Raw genomic sequence first — 7,500 nt, 5'->3', positions numbered from 1 at the left:
CAAGAAGACGGCCCTGAGGGTAAGATCTTTGTCCATGATATCCTTCGAGGGTTCAAAGGGGGGACGACACAGCATCTTCAGGACCATGGCTAAGTCCCACTGGGGCACCCTCCTCGCCTGAGGGGGGGCAAGACTGCTCAAAGCTTTTGACAAGCATCGCTATGTGTCTCGAGGCCCCCAGGTCGATGCCCTTCAGGAGGAAGACTTGGCCTAAGGCAGCCCGAACTCCTTTTATGGCTGGGATTGACATCCCTACTTTGTCCCTGAGAAACACCAGAAACTCTGCTATGTCTGGGACAGAGGCCTTAAGAGGTCTAATGTGCCTCTCAGAGCACCACTTTGTGAAGGAGGACCATTTTGCCTGGTATATCGCGACTGACGACTTTCTCAGGTATAGCGACATTCTCTTAGCCGTGGAGGAAGAATAACCTTCCTTCTTCAGGAGCCGCTGGATAGTCTCCAGGCGTGAAGACGAAGGGAGAGTGGGTTGTCGTGGAGCTTGAGAAAGTGAGGCTGGTGCAGAAGGTCTGACCTGGCGGGTAGAGGCCACGGCGGGTGACTCGTTAGGTCTTTTAGGTCTGCGAACCACTCCCTCTCCGGCCACCAGGGCACTACCAAAGTCATCTTTAGGTTTCGGGCGGCCCTTACTCTGTTGAGCACTTGTGTTATCAACGTGAAGGGGGGAAAAGCGTAAACATCCAGATTGTCCCACTTGTGCTGAAAAGCGTCTTCCAAGGCTGCTTTCGGGTCTGGCACAGGGAAGCAATAGACTGGGAGTTGGGCGTTGAGTTTCGTTGCAAAGAGGTCCATCACCGGGGAACCCCAACGCTGAATGACGAGCCTGGCTACTTCTGGGAGGAGGGACCACTCTGTCCCTACTATCTGGCCCATTCTGCTGAGGCCGTCGGCCAGAACGTTTTTCTTCCCGGGAATGAACCTTGCTAATAACACCACGTGATTTTCCTCTGCCCAATTCAGAATCTCTATGGTGAGATCGCACAACTCCCTCGATTTCAAGCCCCCTGCTTCTTTATGTATGCTACTACCGTGGCGTTGTCGCACATCAACGCCACGGTGTTTCCTTTTAGCAGACTTGCGAAGTGTAAGCACGCCTTCTGGACTGCTTTCAACTCCAGGACATTGATGTGGAGTTGCTTTTCCCCTTCCAACCAGGTACCTCGTGCCGTCGAGGAGGTGGGCTCCCCACCCTTGGTTGGAGGCGTCTGTGAACAGGAGTAATTCTGGAGGGCTGGTCCCGAAGGGCATCCCCTTGAGGGAGTTCGACTGGCAGTGCCACCATTCCAGGGAGGGTCTTGTGTCTGGAAGGACTCGAATTAGCACTTTTTGTGAGTTTGTCTGGCACCAGAGGCTCTTGAGATTCCATTGAATGGATCTGAGCTTTATCCTCCCTTGGGGAACTAGTTTCACCAATGAGACCAGGTGGCCTATCAGCCTCTGCCAGTCTTTCTCTCTCCTGGGTTGTTCTGATAGGAACATGTGCCTGAGGATGATGTGCCCGAGGTTCTTTATCCTGTCCTCCGAAGGGAAAAATTTTCCTAGAATGGTGTCCAATGTCATCCCCAAGTAGTTCATTCTGGTGGACGGGGATAGATTTGACTTCTTTGGGTTGATGACAATCCCCAGATCTCTACAAAACTGAAGGAGACTTCTCCCTTGTTCTTCCAAGAGGGCCTTTGAGGCGGAAAGGAGCAACCAGTCGTCCAGGTATCTGATAAGGCGGATGCCACGTTCGTGAGCCCACACTGAGACAGTCGTGAAGACTCTCGTGAACACCTGGGGCGCTGTTGACAGACCGAAGCAAAGAGTCCTGAATTGCAGGATCTGGGAACCCCATTTCACCCGGAGGAACTTCCGACTCGATGGGTGGATCAGAATTTGGAAGTATGCGTCCTTGAGGTCGACGGTCATCATAAAATCTTTCTCCCTCAAGGACAGCAGGACTGACTTTGGCGTGTCCATCTTGAAGTCCGTCTTCTTGACGAACTTGTTGAGAGCTGACAGATCTATAACCGGTCTCCACCCCCCCGTCGCTTTCTCTACCAGGAACAGGCGACTGTAAAAACCTGGTCCTGGGAGAGGAACTTCTTCCATGGCGCCCTTTTCTAAAATGGAGGACACATCCTCTTGAAGGGCGGTCCTCTTTACAGGATCTTTGGGCGCTAGCCATTCCGTCCGGTTGGCCGGAATAAGAGGGGGTGGATTCGCCAGGAACGGGAGTCTGTAGCCCTCCTTTAGGACCGACACTGTCCAAGGCTCTGCCCCTTGAGCCTTCCATGCTTGCCAATGTTGTCTGAGGCATCCCTCAACCCGAGGCTTGGGCGGGGATAGGGGGCCTCCCACTCTACCTTCTTCTAGAGGAGCGGCCTGATCTGCCTCTCCTAGAAGCGGAGTAACCCGACCTGAAGGAGCTTGAGGGCGCTGCAGCTCCCCTGCGGGAGGGTTGCGGAGTTGAGGACCAGGAGGAAGAGGGGGCCTCTCTCCTCGTAGTACTGAAAGAGGCTTGGGGCGTCGCGGCGCTGTCCGAGACGGACCTCTTGTATGGAGGTCTCCTTGAAGCTGCCGGCCTGGTGACGTTGGCCTCCTTCTTCTTCGAGACCTTTTCCATTAAGGCCTCTAGCTCTTTCATAGGAAACAGAGACTCTCCCCACAGGGGGAGGCTGCGAATTGCTCGCGCCTCCCTGTCCGGTACCTTCCGAGACACTTTCGTAAGAACAGTGTCTCTCTTACGGAGAACCCAGTTGGCTGTAAGGGCGTGAGACTGATACGTTAAGAACTTGAGGGTTTTACCCCCGGAGGTAATGAGGTCCCTCATTAGGCCTTGCTGGTCAGGGTCCTCGGGGTCGTAGGAGGCTTGAACACCCACCAACATGGATGCCCACCAGTCTAGCCAAGAGGAGACGTTAACCAAGTCTCGCGACATCTCCTCCATCATGGAGGCCTCTGCTGGTGAGAAACAGACTGGGGCCGAAGAGGCTCTGTCGTCAGAAACGCCTTGGCTCAGAATGTCCACGGCCGTCTCCACTTTACAAGGGCCTGGGCGACGTCCTTCGGGCATATAGACCTTCCCTTGGTTTTTGAGGCCCTGGAGTAATTTAGAGGCACTCTGGGTCTTGGGAGCCTCGGCATTGCCAGCCACCACTTTGTCTATAAACTCTTGCCCTAGAACTAGGTCTCGGGCCAGAGGGAGTGCCAGGGACGAATTAGGCTGGGAGGGAGTTTGCATAATTCTCAGCAGACTCGACCTCCAGGAATCTCCATCTGTAGCTGCAGGTTCCGCTATTCCGTGGTGCCTTCTGATCAGGCTAACCACTCTCCTATAGGCGGAGTCTTCCGTCGGGGAGCCCTCTCCCCCGTCAGCCGAGGCCTCGGCCTGGGGCGGGGGAGTCGGTTTACCGGGTACGCCGACTGGACGCCTAGCCCTCGGGGCCAGGGGCGCCGTCCTGCCGAGGTACTGGACCTCATCTGCAGGTAAGACCGCACCAGGGGCTCGGGATAGTGTAGGCACCGCTGGTTCAGCGGGGACTTTCGTACGCCCGAAGGCTCTGGGTGCTGAGGGCGCGGTTCCCGGGGCTGACCCGACAGCGGGAACCGTTCCTTCCGACCTGAAGGCCGCACCAGCTGGGCTGGTTCGGCCTGGCTGCCTGGTAAGAAGCGCGTTTCCCCCCCGCTGGGCGGAGTGAACCGGAGGCCTCGAGGACTTATGCTTAATTGAGAGGTCTTTCCTGCGAGCCAGGTCGCGAGGGTCAAGGCCGTGCTTGGAGGACGGCCGCCTTGGGGACCGCTCACTGGACTGGTAGTCCGGGGAACGAAGCACCTTCGATTCCCGCGACGAAACGTAGATCCAGGCGCCCCCGGGAGATACTGTACACTTCTCCTATACTTACGGCTCGGGGAGCGGGAGGGCTTCCTGCTGTAACGAGAGCGCGACCTCGACCGGGAACGCTCGGTCCTGGACCGCTCCCTTCGACGGCGGTGTTTCACCCTGACCTCTTCCTCTGACGAGGAATAGATGTCCGATGAGCCAGACGACACTGTGCTCACCACGTGTCGGCTGGAAGCGGGGACTGCGGGGGACTTCTTCGGGCGTTGAATGCCAGAGGTTGAGGGCTGGAGGAAGTCATCGGGAACTTCCGTGGGGAGGGTTGGGAACGACTCAAACCGTTCCATGCCCGGGAGCCAGGGATCCAGGGCTACATCCATCCTCAGGGGTGACCTACCCGGCGTCTTCGGGAGCCTCCAACCGTAGGCATCGTGACCTGCAGGTTGGACTTTACTCTGGTTATCTCCCCCTAAAGAGGAGCCAGAAGCACAAGCCCACGAGGGCGGCGGCGACACTGAGACTGCGTTACTACCCCACAAGGGGTCATCGGAGGAAGCGTGCCCCCCGAGCACAAGGGCCGATTCTCCGGACGCACTACTGGGTCCTTCACTAGCCCTAGAGGGGCCTGCTATTGGCACTGCACTAACACTGGGCTCCTGGGGTAGGACGCCTTGCTCATCCACCACACTAGACTTACCTCGTCCCCTACTTTGTGTAGGGGACGGCGAAACCGAGACCCCGTCGGACCGCTCACTGGGTGACAGTATCGGCGAGGAAACACTAACTTTCCTGGGGGAACGTTTCGCTGATTTTCTCTTCTTGGTACCATAACGTACCACTGTATATCGCTCCAGTCTACGCACTCGGGGCACGTGTCTGCTGACGAGCAAACTTTACCCCTAAAGGAGGAACAAAGGGAGTGAGGATCCACTTCGTTCTTGGAGAGGAACGCTCCACACGATTTCCCGGCTCTAGGCCCAGGACAACGGCAAATCTGCTTCATAACGCACGCAACGCACGACACACAGCACTTAAGGAAATGAATTAAACACTGGGTAAGCACACGGTTGAAAAGTGAACGCACAGGAACACTTGGGAAAGCACACTGAAAAAAAAAAAAGCGGGGACTCTCGTACGCCCGAAGGCTCTGGGTGCTGAAGGCGCGGTTCCCGGGGGCTGACCCGACAGCAGGAACCGTTCCTTCCGACCTGAAGGCCGCACCAGCTGGGCTGGTTCGGCCTGGCTGCCTGGTAAGAAGCGCGTTTCCCCCCGCTGGGCGGGGTGAACCGGAGGCCTCGAGGACTTATGCTTAATTGAGAGGTCTTTCCTGCGAGCCAGGTCGCGAGGGTCAAGGCCGTGCTTGGAGGACGGCCGCCTTGGGGACCGCTCACTGGACTGGTAGTCCGGGGAACGAAGCACCTTCGATTCCCGCGACGAAACGTAGATCCAGGCGCCCCCGGGAGATACTGTACACTTCTCCTATACTTACGGCTCGGGGAGCGGGAGGGCTTCCTGCTGTAACGAGAGCGCGACCTCGACCGGGAACGCTCGGTCCTGGACCGCTCCCTTCGACGGCGGTGTTTCACCCTGACCTCTTCCTCTGACGAGGAATAGATGTCCGATGAGCCAGACGACACTGTGCTCACCACGTGTCGGCTGGAAGCGGGGACTGCGGGGGACTTCTTCGGGCGTTGAATGCCAGAGGTTGAGGCTGGAGGAAGTCATCGGGAACTTCCGTGGGAGGGTTGGGAACGACTCAAACCGTTCCATGCCCGGGAGCCAGGGATCCAGGGCTACATCCATCCTCAGGGGTGACCTACCCCGGCGTCTTCGGGAGCCTCCAACCGTAGGCATCGTGACCTGCAGGTTGGACTTTACTCTGGTTATCTCCCCCTAAAGAGGAGCCAGAAGCACAAGCCCACGAGGGCGGCGGCGACACTGAGACTGCGTTACTACCCCACAAGGGGTCATCGGAGGAAGCGTGCCCCCCGAGCACAAGGGCCGATTCTCCGGACGCACTACTGGGTCCTTCACTAGCCCTAGAGGGGCCTGCTATTGGCACTGCACTAACACTGGGCTCCTGGGGTAGGACGCCTTGCTCATCCACCACACTAGACTTACCTCGTCCCCTACTTTGTGTAGGGGACGGCGAAACCGAGACCCCGTCGGACCGCTCACTGGGTGACAGTATCGGCGAGGAAACACTAACTTTCCTGGGGGAACGTTTCGCTGATTTTCTCTTCTTGGTACCATAACGTACCCACTGTATATCGCTCCAGTCTACGCACTCGGGGCACGTGTCTGCTGACGAGCAAACTTTACCCCTAAAGGAGGAACAAAGGGAGTGAGGATCCACTTCGTTCTTGGAGAGGAACGCTCCACACGATTTCCCGGCTCTAGGCCCAGGACAACGGCGAATCTGCTCCATAACGCACGCAACGCACGACACAAGCACTTAAGGAAATGAATTAAACACTGGGTAAGCACACGGTTGAAAAGTTGCCACGCTGGGAACACGTGGGGCACAGAACGCACACAAAGGATCGACAGAGATACGAGAGCGAGGGATGTTATCGCCTCGCGACCAGAGAGCTTAATGACGATGCTGACCCAGCAATCCTAGCGACCTCCCTTAATCCTACCTCGGGGCACATTCCTGGATGCCGGGGGTAAGGGTACTTAGGGCGCGGAGTGGGGGGGTAACTACTCAAAACTCTGGTCGGCAGAGAGAGATCACCAGTGACCTCCTAAAGAAAGTAGTTCGAGGTAAGTATTCGTGTTGGAACAAATATATATATATATATATATATATATATATATATATATATATATATATATACAGTGGAACCTCTACATACGATTGTCCTAACATACGAATTTTCCAACATACGAAGTAAAATTCGACCAAATTTGTCTCAACATACGAAGTAAACAATACGCTTACCCGTGGAATTTTCTCGAAAGCGTCCAGTGTCGTTTGTTGTTGACGCCGCTAGACGGCAGCACATCGGAGGGACGCCAATCGAGCGTCACCTTGATCAGTCCTCTCATCGCGTGCGCATCGTGTGTTGTCCTCTATTCGCTCAGTTTTAACAGTTTTTTATCTTGCCTCTTCACGTGTTGTTTTCTGCGTTCCGTAATCATGGGTCCTAAAAAAGCTTAGTTTCGGTTCAGGAAGTAGTAGCAGTGGTGAGAAATAAGAGGAAGTCTATGCTTTCATTAGAATTAAAGCAGGAAATATTAGAAAAGCATGAGCGAGGTCTACGTGGTAGCGATCTGGCTAAACAATATGGCCGGAATATGTCTACGATCTCGACGATCATAAAACAGAAGTCAGCCATTAAAGCAGTGAAACCTTCGAAGGGGATCACGATTATTTCTAAACGTCGTAGCCCTACTCTGGAAGAGATGGAACGCCTTTTGTTGATCTGGATAAAGGACAAGGAGTTCAAGGCGTCTCGAGGTTGGTTCGAGAAATTTAGGAAACGGACCGGGATTCATTCAGTTGTCGTCATGGAGAAGCTTCGAGTTCGGACACCAAGGCTGCTAAAGACTTTGTTAAAAAGTTCGAAAGCATCGTGGCGGAGGAAGGTTACGTAGAGCAGCAGGTGTTCAACTGCGATGAAAACCGGTCTGTTTTGGAAAAAGATGCCTAGTCG

Source organism: Palaemon carinicauda, chromosome 4 (genome assembly GCF_036898095.1).
Source record: "Palaemon carinicauda isolate YSFRI2023 chromosome 4, ASM3689809v2, whole genome shotgun sequence".
Lineage (NCBI taxonomy): Eukaryota > Metazoa > Arthropoda > Malacostraca > Decapoda > Palaemonidae > Palaemon > Palaemon carinicauda.
Note: the sequence above shows the minus strand (reverse complement) of the source record.